This window comes from Neophocaena asiaeorientalis, unplaced genomic scaffold (assembly GCF_003031525.2).
Source record: "Neophocaena asiaeorientalis asiaeorientalis breed wild unplaced genomic scaffold, Neophocaena_asiaeorientalis_V1.1 scaffold99, whole genome shotgun sequence".
Taxonomy (NCBI): domain Eukaryota; kingdom Metazoa; phylum Chordata; class Mammalia; order Artiodactyla; family Phocoenidae; genus Neophocaena; species Neophocaena asiaeorientalis.
Window position 1 is genome coordinate 1,388,247 of NW_020173022.1, and position 27,371 is coordinate 1,415,617.

Below are 27,371 nucleotides of genomic sequence, written 5' to 3' on the forward strand. Positions count from 1 at the left end.
TCTCCCTCCCACCCTCGCTATCCCACCCCTCTAGGTGGTCACGAAGCACGGAGCTGATCTCCCTGTGCTATGCGGCTGCTTCCCACTAGCTAACTGTTTTACATTTGGTAGTATATATAAGTCCATGCCACTGTCTCACTTCTTCTCAGCTTCCCATTCCCCTTCCCCGTGTCCTCAGGTTCATTTTCTATGTCTGCATCTTTATTCCTGTCCTGCCCCTAGGTTCTTCAGAGCCACTTTGTTTTTTTTTAAGATTCCATATATATATGTGTTAGCATACGGTATTTGTTTTTCTCTTTCTGACTTACTTCACTCTGTATGACAGACTCTAGGTCCATCCACCTCGCTACAAATAACTCAATTTCGTTCCTTTTTATGGCTGAGTGATATTCCAGTGTATATATGTGCCACATCTTCTTTATCCATTGGTCTGTCGATGGACACTTAGGTTGTGGAAGTCTAAAGTTTTAGAAAGTGAATTCCAGACATCTAACCTTACTCCAAAGCTGCGCTCTTGGACAATATGCTCTGTTGTGTTAGTACAATGATACCGAATCACCGTTATAAATGTTCTGACAATTGTCTGTGGAGATAAATTAGTCTATAGGCAATGGTCTATGTGAAAATTAGTTTATGTGCAATAATTCCCATAAAACAGAATTAAGACATCATGTGAATGAGTGGAATGAAACAGACATATAGCCCATTGGGCACGAGAGTCATTTATGGTAGAAATTCCTTCACTCTGGGGCCAAAAGGCCCCCAAAGAAGTCATGGCCACACTTTGATGTGAGGTGAAGGGATCAGTGGTTTTTTGGTCTTGTTTTAGGGCACAGAGAAGGTTTGCTGTTGAGGAAGGCTACACATGTGGCATTGATTTGTGTCACCCTGGATGTCCTCCCCAGGACAATTCTACGAGGCCTCATCTCAGTTTCCTCCAAGAAGCAACTGTGACAATTAGGCCACTATGTCACTGCCACAGATGGGCGGCCCCAGAATGGACAGAGTGGACTGTGAGGGATATTGGGGATCATATAACTAGAATCTTTCAGGGACTCTTACAGTCTCCGCCATACGGCAGGGTCAAACTGCACTGTACATATTGGCTTTGTGGAACATGGGACATTGGGTCTAAGCAGATGGCAGTTTTCTTGTCAATCTGGCTGAGAAAACACTTCCCAGGATGATATCATAGTTCATGTTTGCTTTTTAAACCTTGAGAGATACAAAGGTGTTTTGGGGTGACTGTCCTAAAAAATATAAAGTTTGGGGGCAGTAGTTACTCTCAGGATACATGGATACATGGCTTCTCAGTGAGCTCATCACATGTATGTAACCCAGATATTTGCTATGATTTCAGATATGATTCACCTCAAAGCATTTTATGTATAGGTTGTCCAACACCTTTCCTAAGACTTCTGTAATTTCACAAAGGGCTATGTTTTAGAGTTATCTCTAGCTCTGAACTTCTGTCGTTACTGAGTTAATTTAGTTCTTAGATTATGGTTTGTATATAGTTGCTGTTCCACACTGGTTAGTATGGCTAAGGGAACTCAGCTCTGTCCTCTGATTTCACACACACACACACACACACACACACACACACACACACACACACACACACACACACAATCTTTGCGGGTCTAGCAGACTCTCCAGAAAGACGGAAGCCTGAGAGAAAGGGCACAGAAGTGTGACGTTTACTTTGAGCAAAATAAAACGTTCAAATTCATTATGAAATGCCTTTGTTATTAAAGATCCTTTGGACAGTCTACCCTCTTGCTTGGCCATCATCTCTCTCCTCTTGCTTCCTGTTTATTTTGTTGGTTTGGTTACTTTTGCTCCTCGTACATGGGCGTTTCACCTTCCTCCCCAGTGATTCCCCAGAGATGGCTCCATTTCTACAGGGATTCTGATGCCAGATATTCAGATCATACCAGCATGCACTACATGTATAACATTGAGAGGAGTCCTCTCCCAGAGCTGGTTTTGGATCTATTGTTTCTAATCTGGTTTATGAGCAGTGAAATAGCGCTGAGTATAGTTATAATGCTTCCATTTATTCATCGCCAGACCATTTTGTTATATGCTTTCAAGGAGCTGATTACCCTTGTACAGCCATGTACCTTCATGTCTGGAGTGGGTTACTTCTAGAATCTCACTAATTCTTAGTCAATGTCTGCTTAACCCTCTCTGATATGCTAACTGATAGCCATCTGGAATTCTGCCATCTACTTTTATTCTAAAGGGTGGAACTCAACACTTACTTTACATTCTTCCTCTCCTCCACTTAGGGAAAGCCCACACCGACCCCTCCCTCCATCACCTCCCTCCCTTCCTCCCTTCCTTTGGGCTCTACACCCACAGAGGCATTTGAGGCAGGTGGTGTGTGTCCATGGTCTCAGGTGGATGGATGTATGTCTGAGGACGCTCAGGCCAGTCAACTGCCATTTTCCTGTGTCTCCCTTCCTCAGAGAAGTGCTCCTGCATGGGGTATTCTTTCAAGAAAACTTCTTTTATCTTCAATTTATCAATCAGAAGAGCTTTTTGAGAATTCACTGAATTCTATTAATGGTGTATTAGTTGCTGTAAATTATTATATTCTATCTTATATTGAATTCTCCATGATATTTTTATTCCTACTTTATATCTGATTGAATCAAGGGCTTAAGCTGTTTTGGGTGAGTATAATTTAAATGTTCATTTCTGCTACATGATACTTTATATAAGTATCATGTAGCAGAAATGTTTCTGCTACATGAGTTTCTAGAAACTTAGCCATAAATTCTTATTTTGGTCATGTAGGACAATCTCATTAGTTTTTACATTGCTCACAACCCACTGAATTAGCTAACACGAACACTTAAAATAGCCCAGTGTCCTCCCCCAAGCAGTGTAAAGTGGAGTTGAGTCACTGCAGGGGAAAGTCCACATCTCGAGTGTTATTATGGTCAAGAGGGGGTGAATACCACATCTTCATCACATCAGAGCATCTCCTCAACTTCAGAGGTCTCTGCTGAGCAGAGCTTGTGGGACAGCTGGGCTCTGCAGCAGGTTGGCTGTGTGACCTCACATAGCCTGCTGTCCTGGTTCCCAGGCTTGCCCTCCATCCCACTGATGAGTAAAGAGACGGCTTTCCAAAATCTGTGATGAGATAGGTTTAGGGTGGGAATGCACAGGAAATACCCATCACCTCAAATAGCCCAGACCAAAAAACCACTGCAATGAAATAATAGTTCATTTCTCTCATCAGATGTCTGCTTAGTTGAGGACTGAAATAGAAGCAACTGGTGGTGATACCAGGGGTGGTGGTAGCAGGGGTAGCTGAGGGGCAAGGTTCCAAACTCACTGTCAAGGTGGGGGTGATGTGTAAATTGCTGGGGCTAGTGGCGGAGGAAATATGTGCTGGAGAAATGGAAAAAGGCCTGTTCGCTGGGGCATTTGAGATGATTTTCAGAGAGGAAGGTGACTTTCCTCTATTTGCTGTGAGCTGCTAGGTGGTGGGGAAAAAGGAGAAAGCTGGGCTGTAGGGTTAGTGTGAGGCTGGGCAAGGAGTACATCAGGGCTCGTCATTTGCTGAGGGGATCCAGTGCACATCAGGGTCACAGAGGAGCAGGTGTGTCATCCTTCAATCACACATATGGAATTTGACTTGGGTCCCAGACTTTGGTAACAAACTGAATATATGCAACTGACCTAGAGGGCCCTGCAGAGGGAGATTCAAATGCATTGATTCAGATTTGAGTTCTGGTGATCACGGCTTCACTGTCACTTCTTCTAGGAGCCCTCTCCTGACCCTTCACATTAAGTTTCCCGGACATACCCACACCATTAACAGCTATAAGATTCCTTCTTAGCACTTATTGCTACAATCAATTCTACATTCATTTGGTTAATGTTTATCAGTCATGTGGACAGTTATGTTCCGTGAAAGCAGGAATTGTATCTGTCCTGCTCGCCACTGTCTCTCAAAGCCTAGCACAGTTTAGTAGTTATTTGTTGAATGAATGAATATATTACATAAATGTTCACCAAGCCCCGACTGTGTGAGGAGATGGCAGGATGAGTTGGGCCCAGGCCCACCTCTCAAGTGGCTTGCAGGCTGGTGGTCGACCAAAACCAGGAACAGCACAGCACAATGGGAATGAGCCCCAGGAAGGGAATAAAGAGGGTTCAGGAGGAGATGGCAATTAGTAATACCGTGTTTACAATGGTCAGTTACAAGACGATGAATAAACTAATTCATCAATATTTACGAGAGGGGCTTCTCTGGTGGCGCAGTGGTTGAGAGTCCGCCTGCTGATGTAGGGGACACGGGTTCATGCCCCGGTCCGGGAAGATCCCACATGCCGCGGAGCGGCTGGGCCCGTGAGCCATGGCCGCTGGGCCTGCGCGTCCGGAGCCTGTGCTCCGCGGCGGTAGGGGCCGCGGCGGTGAGAGGCCCGCGTACCCAAAAAAAAAAAAAAAAAAAAAAAAAAAATTTACAACGAGACTATAAGGGATGCATGGCAAACATTATAATTTCCTTTTTTTACAGAGGGTAAAACCAATAATCAGAGATGGTCTGAGATTTGCCCAAAGCGGTGGTATCACATTTTCCCCCTGTACGAGGATTTATCATTCCTTTTGAGTCAGATCTTGAAGAATGAGAGAATATTGGCAGTCAGAAATTGGTGGAAGGAATGGAAAGAGAGCCATCTTTTCATTAGGAGCAGGGAACATTAGTAAAATCACAGCTGTTAACATTCCAGGATGTGGGAATCACAGCAGCACCAAGAATATAAGGGAAAATTCTAGAAGGGAGCATAGACCATCTGGCCCAGACCCTTTATTTTAAAGATAAAGAAACTGAGACCCATAGAGATGAAGTGGCCCATTCCACAGGCACAGAGCTGCTAATGTGAGAGGGATTAGCTAGAACCAGGTCTTTGGCCCTTTAGAAAATTATATCTACCCCAAAGGTTGAGTCCTGTGAAGTGGGTTCCAATATTACCTATAGTTGGGGAAACTGAACCTTGGAGGGTAAGCAACTTCTTACACTGACTGACGGAGCTGGGATTTAATCTGGGTCTCAGATGATCCAAGGTCTGTGCTCTTAAATTCTTAGGTAATACTCTTCCCAAATCTGTTGTCGGGAAAGCATTGTGGTACAAAAGCCAACAGCAGAGCTGGAGCTGGCATCTACAACTTATGACCTTGAGTTGAAAGGTGTGGCTTCTTATCTCTCTTACATTAGAGAGTTAGTGTAATTTTAAGGACTTCAAAAAGGGTCGCCTTCTTTTTTTAAAAAAGTTTTTATTGGAGTATAGTTGAGTTAACAATGTTGTGTTAGTTTCAGGTATACAGCAAAGTGAATCAGTTATACATATACATATACATATATCCACTCTTTTTTATTCTTTCCCCTATAGGCCATTATAGAATATTGAATAGCGTTCCCTGTGCTACACAGTAGGTCCTTATTAGTTATCTATTTTATATATGGGGCACAAGGACTGTGTCACATCTTTTACCCGATAGCAGGAATTCTACTAACTTGAACAAAAGTTTTTTATGTCATGAGAGAATACTTAAACATTCTTCTGAACAAAGGCAACTCACTAACTTGGGAATGTTTCAGCTCTAATCGTAAACCTAAGTTGAGTTTCGAGCATGTTGAGTTTGAGTTAGAGATACTGAGTGAACGTTAGGACCTATGAGCAATAGTGACATTAGCTAACATGAATTCTGTGCTGCCTCAGGGCTTGGCCCAAGGTACACATATGTTGCCTTGTGTAATTCCCTGACCCCCTTATGGAGTATGTTCTGCTTTTACTCCCATTTAAAGATGAGGCTTTCTCTGTATATATGTCCGGGACGTATCCGGGATATATATATATCCAGAGAAAACCATAATCTGAAAAGATAATGCACCCCAATGTTCATTGCAACACCATTTACAATAGCCAAGACATGGAAGCAACCTAAATGTCCATCAACGGAGGAATGGATAAAGAAGATGTGGAACATATATACAATGGAATATTAGCCATAAAAAAAGAATGAAACAATACCATTTGCAGCAACATAGTTAGACCTAGAGATTGTCATACTGAATGAAGTAAGCCAGACAGAGAAAGACAAATATATGATGTTGTTTATATGTGGCATCTAAAAAAATGATACAAATGAACTTATTTACAAAACAGAAATAGACCCACAGACATAGAAAACAAACTTACGGTTACCAAAGGGGAAAGGGGAGGGAAGGATAAATTAGGAATTTGGGATTAACGTATACACACTACTGTATATAAAATAGATAAAAAACAAGGACCTATTGTGTAGCACAGGGAACTATACTCAGTATTTTGTAATAACCTATAAGGGAAAAGACTCTGAAAAAGAATATATATATGTAAGTATAACTAAGTCACTTTGCTGTATACCTGGAACTAACACAACATTGAACTATACTTCAAAAAAAAAAAAAAAAAGATGAGTCAATGGAGGCATAGAGAGCTGAGGACATATGCCTAGAGTTACAGTCAGTCAATGTTGGATCTGAGATGTGAACCCGAGTAGGCTGTCCACTCTCTTAATTATGTGGTCCAGACCTCAAGATGGGCCATGGGAAGTTTTAATACGGCTGATAATCAGAGACATTTCCAGAAATGGAAACAGCCTATTAGGTCAGTAAATTTTTGATATTACTCTGCTTCTACTCCTGACATGGGAAATCGCAGTGTTTATTTTCAGGCGTCTTTTTGAGTCTAGTTTATGAAGTCTAGAAAAGTGTGGGAAGTCCTGACCCTTTATCTTAGACACTTTCAAAACCTCATGCCACTTACCCTCAGATTCAAACTTGACCTCTAGTTGTTGCTTTTAGTTAGAAAATGCCTGCTCTCAGATTCTCCGCTGGAATTTATGGATTTCTGGGATTCTATTTCCAAGAGTCTATCAAAGCACTTGTTTGCAGTTGATTAACGTCACTTGATGGATTAGGGCTTTACTAAAGAGAACACAAGCCCATCAGTGTTTCAGCATCATTTAGCAGTCATTTCCTATGTCCAAAAGTTGTGAGGGATTTAATTACCTGGAAGGAAGGAAGGAAGGAAGGGAGGGAGGAAGGGAGGGAGGGAGAAAGGTAGGAAGGAATAAAAGCGGAATTTTCTTGAAAAGTTGAATGTTGAGGTAGGGACCAAAAGAGATGGCTGAGCTGAGGTTAAAGTTCTTAAATAAAAGTTTGCTGCTTAAGGATTTGTAGCATCATATAATGTCTGTGACATTTGGATGTCAACAGTGTCCAGTTAACCTGAGGTGGTATGCTGTCTTCAACAGGGTCAGTTGCTGAGGTGGGTCTCGCCTCAGTCAAGAATAAATGGATTTTACGATAGCTGTGATAGTTATCAGATTTTATGATCGCAAGGCTCTGGGCTTATGTTACAAATAAAAGTTCTGTCAAACACTAAGAGACTTCAAAGTCCCTCAAGAACGGAGTGTACTTGTGGGAAATGGCCATTTCCTGTCATGCGTTAGAGGGTTTAGAGAGGGACTGAGTGCAGTGTGTGCAGCGTGGAGGCCGATTTGAAGTTTATTTTGCACAGGGAGTGGAGGGGAAATTGTAGAATTTGCTCCTTGATGCAAAGGAGTACTGTGGGTGTGGACTTGGCCACCTCAGACTCCTGACCTTTGCCCAAGGCACTTCCTCTGCTTGTGAATTTCTTCTCTTAATGCATCATTTAACAAAATCCTACTCATCTGCCAAAAAAAATCAAGCAATTACTGCTGACTTTCTTTCTCCATCTTCCTCATTAGACTGTGGCCTCCTGTAGGCCTGGGGCTGTGACTCTCACACAGAGTTTCCAGGGTTTAGCACAGGGCACACAAGAATGCCTTGAGTAAAGAAGTCTTCCTCCAGAGCACTGCCTCCCCTCGCTCTCATGCCTGATCAAGAATATCATTTTTGTTGTTTCTTCTCTTTCTTGCACCAAATAAATGATCCCATTGTCACAAAATTTGTCCTTGTCTGTAGCCACTGCACATGCTACCCGAACACCCTCCACTGCTCCCACAGTGCCCTGAGTGGAGGGGGAGTCTCTTCCTCTGGCGTCATGGGCTGGAGAACCTCATTACCAGTGGTTCTGTTGGTGTTATGGGGTAATATGAACACTTGTCCTGAAGAAGTCCAAGAAGGCAGAGTGGAAATGAACACTTAGCTTGTCTAGTTCTCAGTCTATAATAAGGAATCTGCTTTCAGTGTGGCTGGGTCTTTGACTTGGTTTCCTATAGTCGAACAACCAGAAGAGGCTTCAACCTGCTTCCACCTGCTTCCACCATCACATCTCCCAATCTACCTTTCCTTCTGTGGATGAAACATCTCTACTCCTACCTAAGCCCAGCTTCCCTCCAGGGCCCTGGACCTCACCTGTTCTTGACCCGTCAAGGGCATCACTCCAGCTTTGTTTCTGCTTTCTCTTGAATCTTTCCTTCTCTTGCAGATTTTCCAATTGACACCCAGTATGCCGTGCTGTATCCTGTCTAAAAATAAATTTCTCTTGAACACACACAAGAGAAATGAACTGCTGACCCAATTCTCTGCTCCTCTTTATGGCTAAACTCTTCAAAAGTGTTATCTCTTCTAGTTATCTCCACTTCCTTTTCTCACTTCTTCTTTTGAACACATTGCAACCAAGTTTCTTTATCTTTCATCACTCAAAGAACAGGACAAAACAAACAAAAACCTGCTTTTGTCAAGGTTACCTATAGCTAAGGTGATGATTTGTCTTATTTTGTTCAGGTCAGTCCTGGTTTATGCCTATTGTCCTGACATATTTTAATAATTGTGAGCATCTTCCTTCACTCTCAAAAATGTTCTGATTTGGGCAAAGATTATACGATCACTTTACCATCCAGTAACCTCTGAAACCCAATGGTCAATTTTCATTTTTACTCCCCTTAATAAGGCATTTGACCAGTTTCTTACACCCTTATTCCAGAAATGCTGCCTTCCCTAGCCTCAGGGCACCATTTTCTCTTCTTTCTTCTCTTACCTCACTGGAGGTTGTTTTTCAGTTTCCGTTGGGGTCCTTGAACCTTTTTTCCCTCCATTTTCAGTGTTTTGATGACCTTATCCTATTTCACGGCTTTAAATGTAATCTAAATGTTGATGATAGTCAAAATTCTATTTTGTACTTGGACCTGTCCTCTGCACTCCAACTAAATCTTTACTTGGATTTCTTATAGGCATATCAACCTTAGCACATCAAGAGCCAACTCTTGATTTACTCCCCAAACTTACTGTCCTTTAGTCTTCCTCATATCAGTAGATGACAACTTCTTTCTTTCACTTTCTTGGGCCAAAATCCTGGAACCATCCTTACTTCCTCTCTTTCTATCATACTCCATCAAATCCATCAGCAAATCTGTCAGCTTTAAATTTGTCCAGATGAGATCTTTTTTTTGCCATCTTCATTACTATTTCTGTAGTCTAGGCCACCATCATATTTTACATTCTTTACTTTGGTTACCTGCTAACTGGTCTTCCTGCATCTACCTTCCCCTAATCTCTTTCAGAGTCTAGTGGCTACAGAAAAACAACCTGAGTGAGTCCTGTGATAGACTATGAGACCCTCCATGATCTGGCCTGGTACCTCTCTGACTTCAGAGCCTCCCACTCTCCTCCTGGCCCTCTCGATGGTGGCCAAGTCAGCCCCCTTATTGTTCTTCAAGCACACTGAGCCTGTGCCCATTCCACCTCACTGTCTCTGTGTTGGCTGTTCCTTCTGGATGGAATTCTTTTCTCTTGGGTCCCCCACGGTCCTATTTCATCATGTCTTTATTCATGTGTCATGTTTCCTGACAGCCCTCACTATATAAAATAAAACCACCACCACTACCATTACCTCCCCCAAAACACTCTGTATTCCCCCTACCCTGCTTTATTTTTCTCTGTTATACTTAAAACCACATGACATTATCTGCCTGTTTGTTTTCTGTCTCTTCTGCTATAAGCTCGTGAAGACAGGGACTTCCTCTCTTATTCCAGGATTTACCCCCAGCACTTAAAGAGTTCATAGCATGTAATAGGCATATGATAAATATTTGCTGAATGAAAGAATGTACAAACTGATTTCTAGTCTTACAAAATGAGGTTGATGACACGTTTTCCAAAAATGTCCTGATGTCCAAGAGTTGATATCCATTGACAAGCATGAGAGATAAACATAAGATAGTAAAAAAGCAAAAAAAAAAAAGACTATCTAGGCTCTTCTTGATATAAAAAGATGACAATACCACCAAAATTTTCCCAAAACAGAGAAAATTTTCTTTAAATTATATCACGCCCATATGGGAAATATTATACAACTATAGAAATGATTTTCAAAGGATATTTAATGGCAAAGGAAAGTGCTCGCAATATAATGCTAACAGAAAAAGAAAAAAGATAACCAACTGTATGGTCTCAAATACGTAAACACACGTATATGTCCTTGGGGGGGAAAACACGCTGAAAGGAAATGATCCAAAACATGAATAGTGGTAATTTCTAGGTGGTAGAATTATGGGTAATTTAAATTGTCTCTATGTTCTATACCTTTTCTAAAATTTTTATCATGAATATTTATTGTTTTACCATCAGAAAAAATAATTTCTATACTTCTAAAATGATAGCATTACAAACTCACTGAAGTTAAGACATTCTCTGAGTTTTTGCAAACATGATAAAGGATTAACTTTTCTAGGTCCACAATTCTCTCTGACTCTGTTAAAGCTAACCATATGCATTTGGAAGTCAACTGGCTGAGCTTGGAAATTCATGACCTGAGAAATCACACTTTTAAAGTTCTTGGAAGCAATATTTTCTTTGCTCATTAAAACAGGCTTGTTGGGGCTACCAGTTGTTAGCATCTGGTTTGCATTTATATAATGGGTAGGAGAAGTTAACATAATAATATTTAATATAGAAGACCTCTGGGTAATGCTGCCTGTTCATTTAACTATTATGAATCTGATTCTGTAAGGCTTTATTGTTAACATATCATTAAACTGCTTCTCTTTCTCATGCTAGACCATGGCAACATTTTTGAAGAGCCTCTTTCAGTTACTAGAAATTATAGTTTAAGTCTGAATGTTGTATGTGAGAGAATTAAAAGTATATTTAAGTTTGCAATTTATTGTAGAGAAAAGGTTGACCATACTTCACATTGATCAACTATTCAAAAACCTAAAAGTCAAAACCCAAATTCACTCTAGACCTGTGGAGTCAGAGTTAAAAATCTCTGTTCCTGTTCTCCTTTGCTGTCTTGACTCTGTGATGGCAATATTGAGCTCAAACTCATGAGGATCTCAGATAAAAGACATTGTTAATATGCAGGTGCTTATTTCCCCCTTCCTTTTGGTATTTTTCTGAGCTGTGACTCAATTTTTAAAAGATCATCTATTAAAAATTTATTTTTTGGAGTCAGAAGAACTCGGCACGGTAACAGGGAGAGCAGGTAGTTTTGTGCTCTCCCCAGCTCACTTGTGAGCCAGCTTGTACATTGTATGGTCTCATCTTTGTTTTCAATTCATTAAAAAAATCCTAATTGTAATACTACAATTTAAAGAATAATAATAACATTCTTATATGCAGAATCTAAAAAAAATGAGACAAATGAACTTATCTACAAAACAGAAACAGACTCACAGACTTAGATAATGAACTTACGCTCACCAGTGGGGAAGAGTCGAGGGGGAGGGATAGATTGGGAGTTTGAGATCAACATGTACACACTGCTATGTTTAAAATAGATAACCAAAAAGGACTTCCTGTATAGCACAGGGAACTCTGCTTAGTATCCTGTAATAACCTAAATGGGAAAAGAATTTGAAAAAGAATAGAAAAAATAAAACCCCAAAATAATTGTTGGAAAAAAATAAATAAAAAATAAATTCAAACAAAAAAAGTTAAGACAAATAAAAAATATTGATAGATTGGGCGCAAACAAAGAATAATAACAAAATGAACAACTGTGCGTGTTGGCTATAAATAGAAGTTTATACTAAGTTAGAGGCTCTCCTGAACTTTCCCCCAGTATTACTCTCTCTGAACCCTGAAATAACCACTCTTCTGAACTTTGTGTTAATCACTCTTTTGCTTTATTTATAGTGTTATCACTTACATACTTACTCCTACTCAATATATTGTTTAATGTATGCATATTTTTGAACCTTATATAAATGGAATTATACTGGATGTGATTTTCTGATGTGCTTATTTCTCCCAGTTTTAATTGAGATTTTTCCATGTTGATCTACGTAGCTGGAGTTCATTAATTTTCACTGCTGCATAATACTCCATCGTATGATAGTACCACTATTTATTCACCCATTCTATTGCTAATGAACATTTGGGTTATTTCCAATGTTTGTGATTACAAACATGGCTGCTATGAAGATTCTTGCATATAACTCCTAGAGCACACTTCCAAAAATTTCTCTAGGTGTAAATTTGGGAGTGACTTTCTGAGTCATTGGATCTGTGCATGTTTAACTTTCCTAGGTTATGCCAAATTGCTCTCCAAAGCACTTATATAAATGTATGCACCAGTGAATGAGAGTTCTTCCTCCCTCTGTATATTTGCTGACACCTGGTATTGTTCAACTTTTTTACTTTTACCTATCTGAAAGGAGAAACTTGGTACAGTAAGTCCAAGTTGCAAACTTTCAAAGATTCGAACCTGCGTTCGCATGTCAAATCATGGAAGTTAGTTCACGTGTCTGGCATACATTGTCAGGTGCGTGCATTCTCTACAAGTGGCTGTGCTTTTGTGTACTTTACTGTACAGTACTGTATAGAATACAGTAGTACAGTATCTTTATTTCAATCCCAGGATGTCCGGAAGCAAGGGATTTTCTCTGAGGAGACACTGTTAGTTTTTGAGGCACAGGACCTGAACATAGAAAGGTACGCGAAGGTTGCAGCAGCGGTTCAGAATGCAATCCATGCCTTCTATGATGAGAAAAAAAGAGCTACTACCCAGACATCACTGAATCATTTTTTCAAGGGGGTAGAAGAATTGAATCCAGCAAGGAATCAGAACCTGTGCCATCAACGTCAGGTGTGAGTGAAATTGCAGCTTGCCCGCTATCTCCTGTTGCTGACGATCCTTCAGCTCTACCATCTCCCACCTCCTTCCCTCCTCTAGTCAGTAATTCTTCTTGCTTGTTCACTCGATGCCATCCCTTGTATGCCAGTTGTTGTACTGTACCATACTTTTCAAGGTACTGTGTTGTAAGATTAAAAGCGTTTTCTTTATTTTTTGTGTTTGTTTGTTTTTTATGTATTATTTGTGTAATAAGTATTATAAACCTATTACAGTACAGTACTGTATAGCCGATTGTGTTAGTTGGGTACCTAGGCTAACTTTGCTGGACTTATGAACAAATTAGACTTACGAACATGCTCTTGGAATGGAACTCCTTTGTATGTAGGGGACTTACTGTATCTCCTTTAGCTTGAATCTGCTTCCTTCTAATCACTAATGAGATTAAGGTTAAACATATTTTCATTTAAATTATAGGCACTTTGCATTTCTTCTTCTATGAAATACTTCTTCACAGGTTTTGCCCATTTTCTAGTTTTTATTTTTTTGAGGGGAGGGGAAGTCTTTCTCTTACTAATTCTAGGAGATGTATTTTTCAGGATACTAATTTTTCTGTGTTACTTGTGTAGCAAATATTTCTGTCATATAGTGGTTTGTGTTTTTACCTTCTTTGTATATCTTTACATGAACAAAAGTTGTTAATTTTAATTATTAAAATTATCAGTCTTTCAGGGTTTTAGCTTTTGTGGTTTTAATCATAAAGATATTCTATATTTTCTTCTAAAAGTTTTTAGATTTTTTTTCACATTTAAATCTTTAATCCATCTGGAATTTTTGTTACTGTGAGACAGGGATCTTATTTCCTTTCCCCCTATATGGCTAAGCAATAGTTTCAGAATCATTTATTAAACTGCCTATTCTTTCCTCAGTGATATGTGATGCTCTGTCAGTCATAGATTAAGTGGGTCTATTTCTAGGCTCTTTATTCTGCTCCATGGGTCACTTTGTCTATTCCTTTCCCAATATACCACTGCCTTAATTACCTACCTTTAAACAAGCTTTAGTTCATCTCCACCTCTGGGGTATGTCTCTATGCTTCTCCTCCTCCTTAGATTTCTTCATCTAATTCAGTAGTCTTGCCTATTCTTGACATTTTGTGTCTAATTAGAAGGCTGTTGCAGTATGTCTAGTTGGCCATACATCCAGAAATGAATGTGTCACTCTTCTCCCCCTTTCCAATTACTCTTTGTCTTATCGACTTGTTTTGAAAGTCACACAATGAATAGAAAAAGTACTAGAGGAAAGAAAACTGTCTTCAGTGATTTCTAGCACTTGAGGTCCTTCCCTTTCTTCTTGATCATTCTGCTTACTCTTCAGGCTCTGTGTTTCTCATCTATTCATAATCTCAACACATGTACCATCTGAGCTGACCTATAAAATGGACTCAGACCTCTCAGACTGAAAGTGTAGACAAAGGAACATACCTTAAAGCTGTAACTTCCTATGGCCGCTCAGTTTCACATTCTGCTTCTTGGCCAAAGCAGGTTTGGTGATTACACATGAGGCCGTGAGGAATGGGAGAAATACAAATCCTAGGGAGAGGGTGCAGGATGAGACACTGGAGATGGAGAAATCAGTCTCACTTCCATGAGACCTTGCAAGTTTCCCCAGTCTTCCCGCCTCCACCCTTTCCTCCTGCACAGCTCCTCCCCTTGAGAGGCTTCAAATGCTTGGCTTGGGAGCAGGGGGCCCAGGTCACAGCTCCTCCTACTCTTTCCTCACTGCTGAGGTACGTCCTTCAGTGGGCTGGGGAGAGTGGTGCTGCGATGAAAGACCCTGTGGCTTCCCTGGCGGTAGCTGTGGGTGCGACCAAGTGACTGGGTACTTGATGCATGAGTATATGTCACCTGGGTGGGAAAAGAGTAATAATACTCTGTGATCTTTGTGGTGGGTTTCCCTCTCACTCCCTCCAACCTCTTCTATTTTAATCTGTGTTGCCCCAGCCCTTGGGTCCCTTGCAAATGTCACCACATTCTCCCCTGCATCCCCCTCATTCTCTTCCGTGAACTTTTAGGGCATCCTATGGGCAGGGCTTACATTTAAGGGGGTTGGATGAATGACGCATGATGCCTCTCCCCTTCTACTTTCAGGAGGACTGAAAACCATGTTGCTAAATATCAGCATATTGGCCTAAAAGAAACACTTTTCTTCATAAAACATTCTACTCCCTACTCATGTTTCTTCATAAAACATTCTACTCCCTACTCCCACAAAAAGATATGGAGTCTCTCTTTTTTTGTTCTCTCTTTCATATTAATAACTGAAAAGGGGGAAGCAGATGGAAGTAAAAGCGAATTTGTAGCGAGATGTGTGTAACTGGTTGAGTTTGTCACCTTCTGTTGAGAACTCTTCCAATGTACATTCAGACTCCGTCAACATACCAATCCCAATGATGGGTGCAATGAGGTGAAGAAAATGTTTTATTCACCAAGGTTTCCTTTAGGGAAAGTATTATATTTGTTTGGAAGAAATACTTTGATGAATTGCTTGGGTTGAAGTGTAAGACTTCAGGGCATGCTCAAGCAATAAAACTTGCTCTCCAGCTGTGAGACATGAGATAAAGAGTAGAATGTATTTTGTTCTTGAGAGGGAAGGGGAGCTAACAGACAAGAAGGGAACAAGAGTGACTTGATGGTGTTCTCTCACTTCATCCCAGCTTACCCTTCCCCCTCCCCATGTCCTCAAGTCCACTTTCTACGTCTGCATCTTTATTCCTATCCTGCCCCTAGGTTCTTCAGAGCCTTTTTTTTTTTTTTTGATTCCATATATATGCGTTAACATATGGTATTTTTCTCTTTCTGACTTACTTCACTCTGTATGACAGACTCTAGGTCCATCCACCTCACTACAAATTACTCAACTTCATTTCTTTTTCAGCTGAGAGAGTAGCACTGACATATATACACTACCAAACGTAAAATAGGTAGCTAGTGGGAAGCAGCCGCCTAGCACAGGGAGATCAGCTGGGTGCTTTGTGACCACCTAGAGGGGTGGGATAGGGAGGGTGGGAGGGAGGGAGATGCAAGAGGGAGGGGATATGGGGATGTATGTATACATATAGCTGATTTACTTTGTTATACAGCAGAAACTAGCACAACATTGTAAAGCAATTATACTCCAGTAAAGAAGTTAAAAAAAAAAAAGAGTGGCTTGATGAGAGATTGTGTGCTGTGTGATGGAACACCGTCTCTTCGTCCCTCACTCCTCCCAGAAATCAGTACGGTTTCTGATCTCCCAAGTGCTTGAGGTCAGTAGAATTTCTGCTGAAATCTGAGGAGCTGATTTTCTTGTCACCACTGATGTGGAGCTGACATAGAAACTGTATGCAGAGGCAGATGCTGGAGGCATGGTATTTTGCCATGAGAAAGCAAAAGTCTCTAGGAATTTTCAGAAACCGTTGGGGGGGTAGTTATGAAGTTACAAAAGTTGTGGAATTTGAGGCTTCACTTTGACCTAGATGTCAGAGGGACAGAGAGGCCCATTTTGACTACAGAGTTGTGTAAGGAAAGTGATTTGGTTTCTCATGAAAAATTGTAAAGCTTCTTACCTGGTAGAATACAACTTAGCTACTTCACAACAAGTAGATTAAACTTAGGTCCCTTCTATGCTATATCATTTGCTTGCTGACTGTTGCAACTTTCAACAGTTGGTGCTGTCAGTGCTTGTGTGCACTGTGTGAACATTGGATGTTTCATCACCTTCAGACTCCAGGACTCAAGGCTCAAGGGGTCCCTTGATCTCAGAAAACCTAACAGATACTTTTGTAGTAGTGAATCTATATACACGATGGTGTTTTGTTTCTTAAAGCCAGAGCCAGCAGCCTTCAACAAATCATGTTACACTCTACTTGTGAGAGAAACTTATGTGCAAATTTTATTTTGAATATTACATAATTAGGGATTCATATATACATTGATTTAAGAACCAATGTGTAGATTACTTCCAATCAAAATGACAGAGGGAACTGACATATACAGATACCCTTCACTCCAATAAGTGCTGAGTAAAATATAAGATAATATGACCTGATATACCATGAGATAAATTAATTTCTGAATTCAAAAACATGGAAGGGAAATCTGGAGGTGCTAGAACTGAGAGTGAACTTAAAGGCAAAGCAATAAGCAGGAGCTGAAGCCGAACAGTGCATAGTGCCTACAGAAGCATGTTATAGACCTTAGTGGTGGGGGGGGAGGCTGGGATTTTCATGGGTGGAAAAAAAGATGAAGTCTCAAGCTCCTTTGAAGTAGAGCGTTGACATTGACTCCCTTGCACAAAGCCAGGCATCACAAGTGCGCCATCCATGAGACCGATCGGAAAATTTCTCTCTGATAGTCTGGGGACAAGCATATGAGTAGGTCACATTTTCTGGGTAATGGGTTGAAAAAGGATAACATAAGAGAAATCAGGATCTCAAACCTAAGTTGAGAATACCGACCTAATTTACACTACCTTCACAGTGTTGAAGCTCTAAGCAAGGAAACTATCTGATGGTGAGAATGTAAGGTGGTACTGTTCGGCAACTTCTTAAAAGTTAAACATGCATCTACAATGTACTATGATCCGGCCATGCTGCCTCTAGATATTTACACAGAGAAAAGTAAATATACGTTTATATAAATACCTGTACATTAATCTTCATAAGAGCTCTATTTATAACAGTTCCAAATTGGAAACATCAAATGCCCATCAATAGATGAGTGGTCAAATAAATTGTCATGTGTTCATACCGTGGAGTACTACTTAGCAATAAAGATGAATGAACTATTGATATGCACAAAAACATGGATGAGACCCAAAGTGTTCTGCTGAGTGAAAGGAGTCAGAAACAAATGAGTATATAATGTATGATGCCATTGATATTGACCTCTAGGAAATATAACCTAATTTATAGTTATAGAACACAAATCAGTGGTAGTTTGGGGTTGTGGGGTCAGAGAAGGAAGAGAGGGGAAAGTTATGCATAAAGAAGCTTTCGGGAGTGATGGATACATTCATTTTCTTAATTGTCACTTCATGGGTACATACATATGTCAAAACAAAAATTGTACACTTTGAATATATGCAGTTTATTGTATGTTAATTATACCAAATTAATGCATTAAATAATTTTGAAACAAAAAAATGCATTATAAAATTTAAGAATGATCACTAAAATAAAAGGAATAGAATGTATAACTTTCAAACTAGTGGAGGGAAAGGAGTTCATTCTTCTATTGAATTAAGCCAGTGGAATGGAGGATGGGGGAAAATAGAAGTAGGTGAAAGTATAGCTAGAAGAAAAAAAGTCATGATGGGAACAGCAAACTTTTTTGTAAAGGGCTAAATAGTAAAACTTTTTGACTTTTCAGGCCATATGGTCTCTGATGCAACTACTTACCTCTGACATTGAAGCATAAAGGTAATCACTGATAATGCATAAACAACTGAGCATGAGAGTTCCAATAAACCTTTATATACAAAAGCAGGTGCTGGGTTACATTTGTCCCAAGGACCATAATTTGCCAACTCCTGGTATAAATGAATCCAAATTTGTCAGTAAGTATAATATAAATGGAGTAAACCTATCTATTAAAAAGGCAAGCTAAAAAAACATCAGCTATTTGTCATTTACAAACGTACTTAAAACACACTGATAAAGACGGGTTAAAAGAAAAGTAGGGGTTTCCCTGGTGGCGCAGTGGTTGAGACTCCGCCTGCCGATGCGGGGGACACGGGTTCGTGCCCCGGTCCGGGAAGATCCCACATGCCGCGGAGCGGCTGGGCCTGTGAGCCATGGCCGCTGAGCTTGCGCGTCCAGAGCCTGTGCTCCGTAACGCGAGAGGCCACAATAGTGAGAGGCTCGCGTACTGCAAAAAAACAAAAAACAAACAAACAAAATGCCCCAGGGGCCTTATTCCTGTAAAAGCTGTCATCAACCTCCTTAACTGGAGAGGTGGGAGCTAATTCTGACTAGCACCTTTGCCCTTCCAGGTTGAGAACGCGATGTCTCTGCACTCTGATTAGGTTTGTGGAAGGTGAGAGAGGACCTTCAGAACTGGTGTCTGGAAAATCTCAGTCCTTTAGGGGTTCTCAAGATTGAGCAGGGACAGAGTGGGGAGACATGTTAGAATCCCCAGATGCTTAGTAATTGCACATGCAGGTTGAGAACTACTGTTCTAGGCTGACTTTTCCAATTCTACTTCAATTTCATTGCATTTCTTTTATGTCTATAATATCCAGTCTTGGGGTATTTGAATCAAATCAACTTCAGATAATGAGTTCAGTCAGTAATTGTTCGTTGAACAACTATTTTGTGCCAGACACTGTAGTCAATTCTGGAGGTATAAAAATGAGCAAGAATTTCAATTGTCCTGAGGAGCTTATAGTCTATTTGAAAGAGAAGCTTAGAGTGTAGGGTAATCTATTTCCTAAGTAGGTTAATTAATCAGATTAATGCTTCAATAATGGACCATTTCAGATTGTTTTGCTTCCTGTGACAGAGGTGCTGTCTTTATCCTTCAGAGCACAAATAGCAAAATCAACATTCCAATCATGAAATCAGTCTTCAGTGTAATCTTTGCCCAGCTCAGAGAGCCTAGAGGTTGTATGCTGCTAACTATAATCTTTCAGAATTTTCCTCAGAAAGTTTGAGTTTGGCTTGAAGCAAATGCCTTCAGATTTTTGGACTCCACCAGGGCTGCTGTGTTCAGTTGAGTGTTTTGTACACTGTAGAAGAACGTGCAGCTGAGGAGGAAGGAGGAAGCTGAAATTCAGCCCAAACAACCCTCTTTTAGTCCTGTATCTACGGAGCTGCTTCCGTAGAGAAAGGCATCCTTTTCTAATTTGTCCAGAGAAGAAAACATTTTTATGATTTGCATGAAGGTATCATATAGGCTAACCATAACATTTCTTCAGTTCAGTACAACCCACAGCATTTATGCTGTATGTTTACTGCAGAGGGACCACTTGAAATACTAGGGACCATATGTTTATCCTAAGAAAAAAATAACTCAGAAAATATACTTTGGAAACTAAAGTGTTAGGACCAGAGAGGAGTTTAGAAAACATGATGTTCAAACCATCTAATTTTCTACGTGTAGAAAATGACTTTGACTTTTAGAACGTAATGGAAAGTTGGAGATTATATTTATCTCCCTCGCTTTATTGATGAAGAAATCAGTTTCTAGAGAGGTGAAGCAAGGAGGGATCACAGACTTACAGGACTTCTAATCCAGTATTCTTTCAGTTTTACTATATTCATTGCCACATGGTTGGTTAATGCAGATGAGTCCAGAATTCAGAGCATTGATACAAGTTAAGTGGCGTCAAAACAGGTTTCTAATTCAAACACAAGAGACCTAGGGTTTGCCACCAAAACCTGATTTCTAGTCTTATCTTCTCCATATGAAGCCCACTGATATTGGACAATTTAGGGCGTATTTCAATCTGTGTACGTCATCTCTCAAGAGGTATCTTCAAGTAATCATTCTCTCTTCTCTTAGATTTCTCCATATCCTGTCCCACTTCTGAATTTGGCACAGGAACTGTGGTTGGTGTGATTGCAATATCACATGTAATCCAAGAGCAAATATTGAGAAAAAGCACTTTCTCTTCTGATATAGTCTCTACTCCTTGATCTAGGGCAAGGGGAGGGGTAAACTAAACATCTCAGTCTTATTCTGTGTCTGTCGTATTATTTTCCCAGGTGGCCCACAGTTGGTCATAGGCAGTGCCTACATGTGAAAGTGACACATCTCCAGGAGAGAGTGCTTCTGGAGGGAATTGCTTCTGGCCTTGTTATTATCACTTCTTCAGAATTTTAGAGAACTCCTGGGTGCTGCCCTTCTTCCTGGGGCAAATGGGGCACAGATAACCATTCCTCTTAGAGTTCCTCTTTCTGACATGGACGGCATCATTGCCAGGGCAACCTGACGGGATATATATTTAGGGTGAGACTGCATGAGAAGAGGATTCTGACGGACTGCAATGAGTCCTGGCTTTGTCATGTAGCAGGATGACTTAAGCCAGCCCTTTTAACCTGTTTGTATCTGTCTCTTCATGAATAAAATGGACACAATCATACCTGCTCTATCTTTCTGTACAAGGCTCTTGGGAGGATCAAACAAGGTAAGGAATTTGAAAATGATTGGATTGTTTGCTGAACCAACCTGAGGCCCATCTTGGGGATTCCTTGCAATGAGCACTGGGACTGGGGTAAGGGAAGCTCTTTTGCCAGCTGGAGGAGCAGTAGGTGCAGCCTCAGCCTCCCACAAGCTCTCTAGGTGCTATCAGTATGGGAATGCAACTCCTGAGCATCTGGTTTCCATGCTCAGAATTCCACCCCCCCCCCCGCATTTCTAAGGCTACTTTCATGAAATCGCTATTAAAAAGTGAGAGCAGCAAGGGATGGGGTCTCGTAGACAGAACAAAACTAGAGCAAAACCTTTGATGTGTCCAGTTGTGTACTGTCAAGCCTATTCATGGGATTCGAGAGACAGAGGGCTGCATGCATTATTCTGTGCTAAGCCTTCTGTCTATGAATTTCAACCCATACCATGAGGTTTTTGCCCGTTGTTTGCTTGAGCGCCTCTCTCAATGGGGTGGGCATGGGGGTTTAAGAATGGCGAATGAGTGCGTTTCTCTGACTATATATCTTTGTATTCCAGAGGCCCAGATAAATGCCCTACAGAATGCTTGCTTTACTTTGTAACCTTCCTTTAATTTTTGGTGTCATTCATCAAATGTTGAAAATAACAAAAATTTACAATGTTCATCACCGCTCTTGTCATCATGGTACTTCAATGAATATTCCTGGTGGGATGAAAGGGAAAGGTTCTGTGAAGAGGAGGTGGTTATAAGAAGGAACAGAGCAAAGATCTGAGGATGCAAGGAAATAATTCCTTCTTACTTTTTCTCTCTCTTGTTAAGTGGCGCTCCAGATTCTTCCCAAACATCTCCAGTGATGCACCATTTATTGCATCTCAAGACAGCCCATTCTGTTTCTGGACGACTGCAACTGGGAGAAAATAATTTATAGTGTTAAGCTAAAATATGCTTCTCTGTATTTTCAATTCTTTCGTCTTAGCTATAGCCGAAAGATAGTATCTTTTCATTTAAAAAGACTTGCCCTACATAATGCATTCAAGAGATGCTGTCATAATAGTCCCACTGTTGCCTACAGGGTTTAAATCAGAGTTTCAGGCTTGGTAGTAACCATGAAGTTCCTCTAATTATCAGTCTTGTAGATATCCTTTAGGGCTTACATTTGGGGAAAGTACAGTAGAACTTGCATGACGGTAAGGAAAGAGAGCCTTAGACAGACAGCAGTGGGATCTACAAAATATAGGAACATTTTAAAAAAACCCTTTAAACAGCATTCAAAGAACCCATTTATTGCACACCTATTATAATAGGCACAGTTCTAGGTGTGGTGTCTACAGTGTAAACACAATAGGTGAAGTACCTGCTCTCAGGAAGCGTACCTTCAGATGAGTGTAATGGGACTATAGCTCAGGGGTAGAGCATTTGACAGCAGGTGAGTGTAAGGCCAAAAATTAAGTAAGGAAGACAGCTTCACAAAGAGATAAATACCATGAATAGGTCAATCAGGTAGACAGTGACTCTAAGTTTATCTGTAATTTCAAAATATATAAGTTTCGTTCTTTATGAGTTATTCTTTGGGAATCTGGTTATGGTATCTTTTCTCTACCTAGAAGTAATAATCTCCTATATTTTCTTTTGTTAAGCTGTATGTATTTGTTTTTCAAATCTGGGTATTTAATTCATCAGGAGTCTATTTTTGTACATAATGTAAGTTAGGAAACATTTTATATTTCTCTGTAAAATAAAGAAAATATTCCAACAAAACATACTGAATAATATATCTTATCCTCTTCTGATCACTTAATATATATGTATATATTTAGTTTCATAATATATACATAATTTCATAGTATATATATAATTTCCATTTTTCTGTTTGCTCTTCGCTAAAGGTTTTTTATTACCAGAGCTTTGTCTTATGCTTTACCATTTGAAAGGGCATATTTTTCCTCTATGTTTTTCTCTTCCCAACTTGCTTCAGCTATCTGTGAATATCTTTGTGGCACACAAATTTAAGAATAAGATTAGAAAATTTCTTCCCAAAATTATTTGGATATTTTTATTGGAATGACTTTGAATTGCATACTAGACATTGAATACTAGATGAATTTGGGGGGAAATTGACATCTTTACAGTGTTTGCCATCTACTTCATAAATATTTACACAAGTCTTTTGTGTCCTTTAACAGAGTCAAATATTCCTTTTATATCAAAGTGATATGGATATATTATGAAGCAGAATGCAAAGTTATCATGGACTTAAAATGTCAGTAATGAGACTTCAGGGAACTGTTGGAGTATTGTAACTCCCTTCTCACCAAGACTTTCTCATCTCTGGGAGTGGACTCTCCCCTCTATCAAGACTCGACTAGACAAGTTTTAGGAGTCCTGCCTTTACACATCTGCAAAATGGCTTTCTTCTGCCTGAGTCACTAAGTATGTGGGTACTGAGGCCAGATCACTTATGTTCAAATCCCTGATCAATCACTTACTAGCTGTGTAACCTTGGGCAGATGCTCTAACTACTCCAAATCTTTAGTTTTGTCAGCAGTAAAATGGAGAATCAAATCAGATGATGCATGCCCAATGCTTAGCAGAGTGCCAGACCTGGAGTAAGTGCTTACCAATGGTTAGCTACTAGGATGAGCGATTTTAAGCTATACTTGCTATAATCTAATATATGAAAATGTGTGTGTATACTCATAAATGACCCTTCTAAGGAAACTGCAGCCTATAACTCTTCTTTGTTCTGTTCAAAATGCATAACTGTCAACAAATCAAGCGCAGGAGGGTAGATAGTCTCGATAAATAAAGAACTGAAATAGGCTCCAAAAGAATAAAATTGAGGCAGCAAGAAGCTGATACAATATTATGTATTTAATATAAAGGAGATAAAGAGTTTTGCAGTGAGAATTGAGAATCATTTTGTTATCTAAGTAATTATAATGTAAGGGGAAAGTAGAGATCAAGAGGCTGAGAAAGTCAGGAGTAATTACAGCAGAGTTTTCATTACTCTTAGCTTGGGGCATGGGCAGAAGCAACAGGAAGGAAATATTGAAGGGTGTTGTATTAAAAGTTAAGCTGCAGTTGGGGAGGAAACCGCAACTCTGAAGATGACATTCTCTTGAACGAATTCGTTAAAGTAGCAGCAAGTGACAATGCTGAAGTCAGAGAAAGTGACTGCCCAGGCAGGGAACTACTTCTGTTGAATCACCTCAGAAGTGAATGTTCCTCTCCCATTGGGAGGAGCATGGCCCACAGACACCTGACTCTTAAGTCAACTGTGCTGCCCCTGGAACTTCAAATACGCAGGGTTCAAAGACTAATCAGCAGTAGCTGAAGCATGGGGGAGAGGACTCAGTTTATCCTGGATATGAGTTTCCTTTTAATTTTGGTATCAATAGTGATTTTTCTTACTGCTACAACATAAAGGTAGATAATTTATGTTTAATGTCTATTTATAAAGCTCTTTAAATGAAATCATATTTTTATTGAAAAAACACAATTATTATAGGTTCTAGGAAATACCAGGAAATAGTTTAATCATCAATATGATTAGTTCCTGGTGGAAGTAATGAGATTGAAAGATTAAAGAGTCAGAAATGCATAACTAGTTTCTAGGGGACAGGCATTTGTAAATTCAAATTGTTAGAAGGAAGGCAAATATATATGGCTGATACACTGAGTATTATACTAATTGTTAAACTTTCCACTAGATTATTCCCATCAGCATACAACCTTGATGTTATTTCTCCCATTTAAAATTAAAATAAACAAAAACCCTTTCTTGACTCCACTTCCTTCTTAGGCTATAGTCCTTTTCTCTTCAAGCCTCTATAGTGACACTTTTGAGGCAACTTAAGTCTAAAACTATTCTTAAAGAATTATATATACTGACTGCCTCTAATTCTTCTCCCAGGCCTTCTTGAACCCTTGTCAGTAGGTTTTTGCTCCTGCCAGTCCAATGAAATATTTCCTCTCATGGTTGGTCACCTGTGTTATGAAACTCAACAGTCATTTCTAAGTCCTCATTTTCTGTTTCTTTTTTTTTTCCTTTTTTTCTATCTTTTTTTTAAACATCTTTATTGGAGTATAATTGCTTTACAATGGTGTATTAGTTTCTGCTTTATAAAAAAGTGAATCGTCTATACATATACATATATCCCCATATCCCCTCCCTCTTGCCTCTTCCTCCCACCCTCCCTATCCCACCCCTCTAGGTGGTCACAAAGCACGGAGCTGATCTCCCTGTGCTTTGTGGCTGCTTCCCACTAGCTATCTATTTTACATTTGGTAGTATATATAAGTACATGCCACTCTCTGACTTCGTCCCAGCTTACCCTTCCCCCCTCCTTGTGTCCTCAAGTCCATTCTCTACGTCTGCATCTTTATTCCTGTACTGCCCCTAGGTTCTTCAGAACCACTTTTTTTTTTTTAGATTCCATATATATGTGTTAGCATATGGTATTTGTTTTTCTCTTTCTGACTTACTTCACTCTGTATGAGAGACTCTAGGTCCATCCACCTCACTACAAATAACTCAATTTCATTTCTTTTTATGGCTGAGTAATATTCCATTGTGTATATGTGCCACATCTTCTTTATTCAGTAGACAAGTATATAGGTCACGAGTTGAGAGGAGACATCAGGGCTGGAAATAAATTGAGAGCCATCAGCAAATACATTGCATTTCAAGCCATGATAAAGGGTGAATGCACATAGGTAGTGAGAGCTGATAGAAAAAAGAAGAGAGGTTCGAGGACTGAGCCTTAGGACACTCCAAGGTCTTCAGGTTGGGAAGATGAGGAAGAACCAGCAAGAGAAATTGAGAAGTAGTCAGAAAGTTATGTGGTGTCCTGGAAACCAAGATAGGAGCGTGTTTGCAGGAAAAAGGGAGTGTACGATTTTGTCAAATTCTTGGGATAGGTCAGAAAATGAGGACCTATCCAAGATAAGTTTCTGACTACTTCTCAATTTCTCTTGTGGTTTGTGAGAGCTGATGTCTCTCAATTTATTTCCAGCCCTGATGTTTCCTCTCAACTCGAGACCTATCTACCTGTCTACTTGACATTTCCATTTGGATGTCTAATAAGCATCTCAAACTTAACATGTCCAAAACTGAGCTCTCAAACTTGCAACTCTTGTGTTTTCCCCAGCTCAGTGAATAGTGGGACCATTCTTCTAGGTGCTCACATCAAATGGCTCGGGGCCATCTTTATTCTCCTCATTCTCCACTATTCCACACCCAGTTTGTCAGCAAATCGTGTCAGTCCTACCTGCAAAATAGAACCAGCATTTGAGCCTTCCTTACCAATCCCCTGTCACAACTCTAATTCAATCCACAGTCATCTCCCACTTGGACTACTGCAATAGCCTCCTAACTGGTCTGCCTTTCTATCTTAGCCTCCTGTGATCTATTATCTTGCTCTCTGTCACCCCTACGACTTCAACTTCTACCTTCTCCCCATTAATTTCCCAAACCAGCTACTTTGGACTTCTTGGCTATTTCTTGAATGTGCCAGGCATACTCCCACCTCAGGGCCTCTGTATTTGCTGTTTCCTCTGCCTGCCTGGAGTGCTCTTCCCCATTACCTTCAGCTCTTTGCTCAAAAGTCATCTTCTTAGCGTGGCTTTTAACAGCTACCCTATTTAAAATCTCAATGACCCCTTCCTCAATATTTCATTCTCCCCTTCCAGGCTTTATTTTTCCTCCTTAGCATTTACCACTTTCTGGTGTATATTTCACTTGTCTAATCCTGTTTATTGTCTGGTTTTCCTGCCAAATGTTTGCTCCACAAAGTCAAAGATTTTGTTTGGTTTATTCTTGTAGCTCCAGTTTTTAGAAAAAATGGCTGACATGTTGTAGGCTTCAATAAATATTTGTTGCATAAATGAATAAAAAATAAATTGTGGACAAGATAAATATTTCTTAGAGCTCTATTTCACTACTGGTTTTTCCAAACATACGTTTAAAAAGAATACTTCCATCTTTTCAAGTTGAATGATTTTGGCCATTCTTAGTCACAGAATCATTATAATCTTTAGCCACCAGAATTTTCAAATGCTGAAAAATGACATTAATTGTAGCTACATATATATTTTAATTGGTCATTTATTGAGTACCCATTTAGTGCCAGAAATGGCTATTTGCTGAATTGT

The 27,371-nt window shown here is 39.9% G+C and overlaps 1 protein-coding gene across 1 annotated transcript in view; it reads left to right on the plus strand.

Moving 5' to 3' along the window:
- The first annotated feature begins 21,094 nt into the window (after window positions 1-21,094).
- LOC112398031 (lymphotactin-like) overlaps window positions 21,095-27,371 on the plus strand; it is a 36,575-nt gene continuing 30,298 nt past the window's right edge. Inside the window, exon 1 of the mRNA XM_024742397.1 lies at window positions 21,095-21,236. The gene's annotated coding sequence lies outside the window, so the exon portion shown is untranslated. The remainder of the gene's footprint in view (window positions 21,237-27,371) is intronic.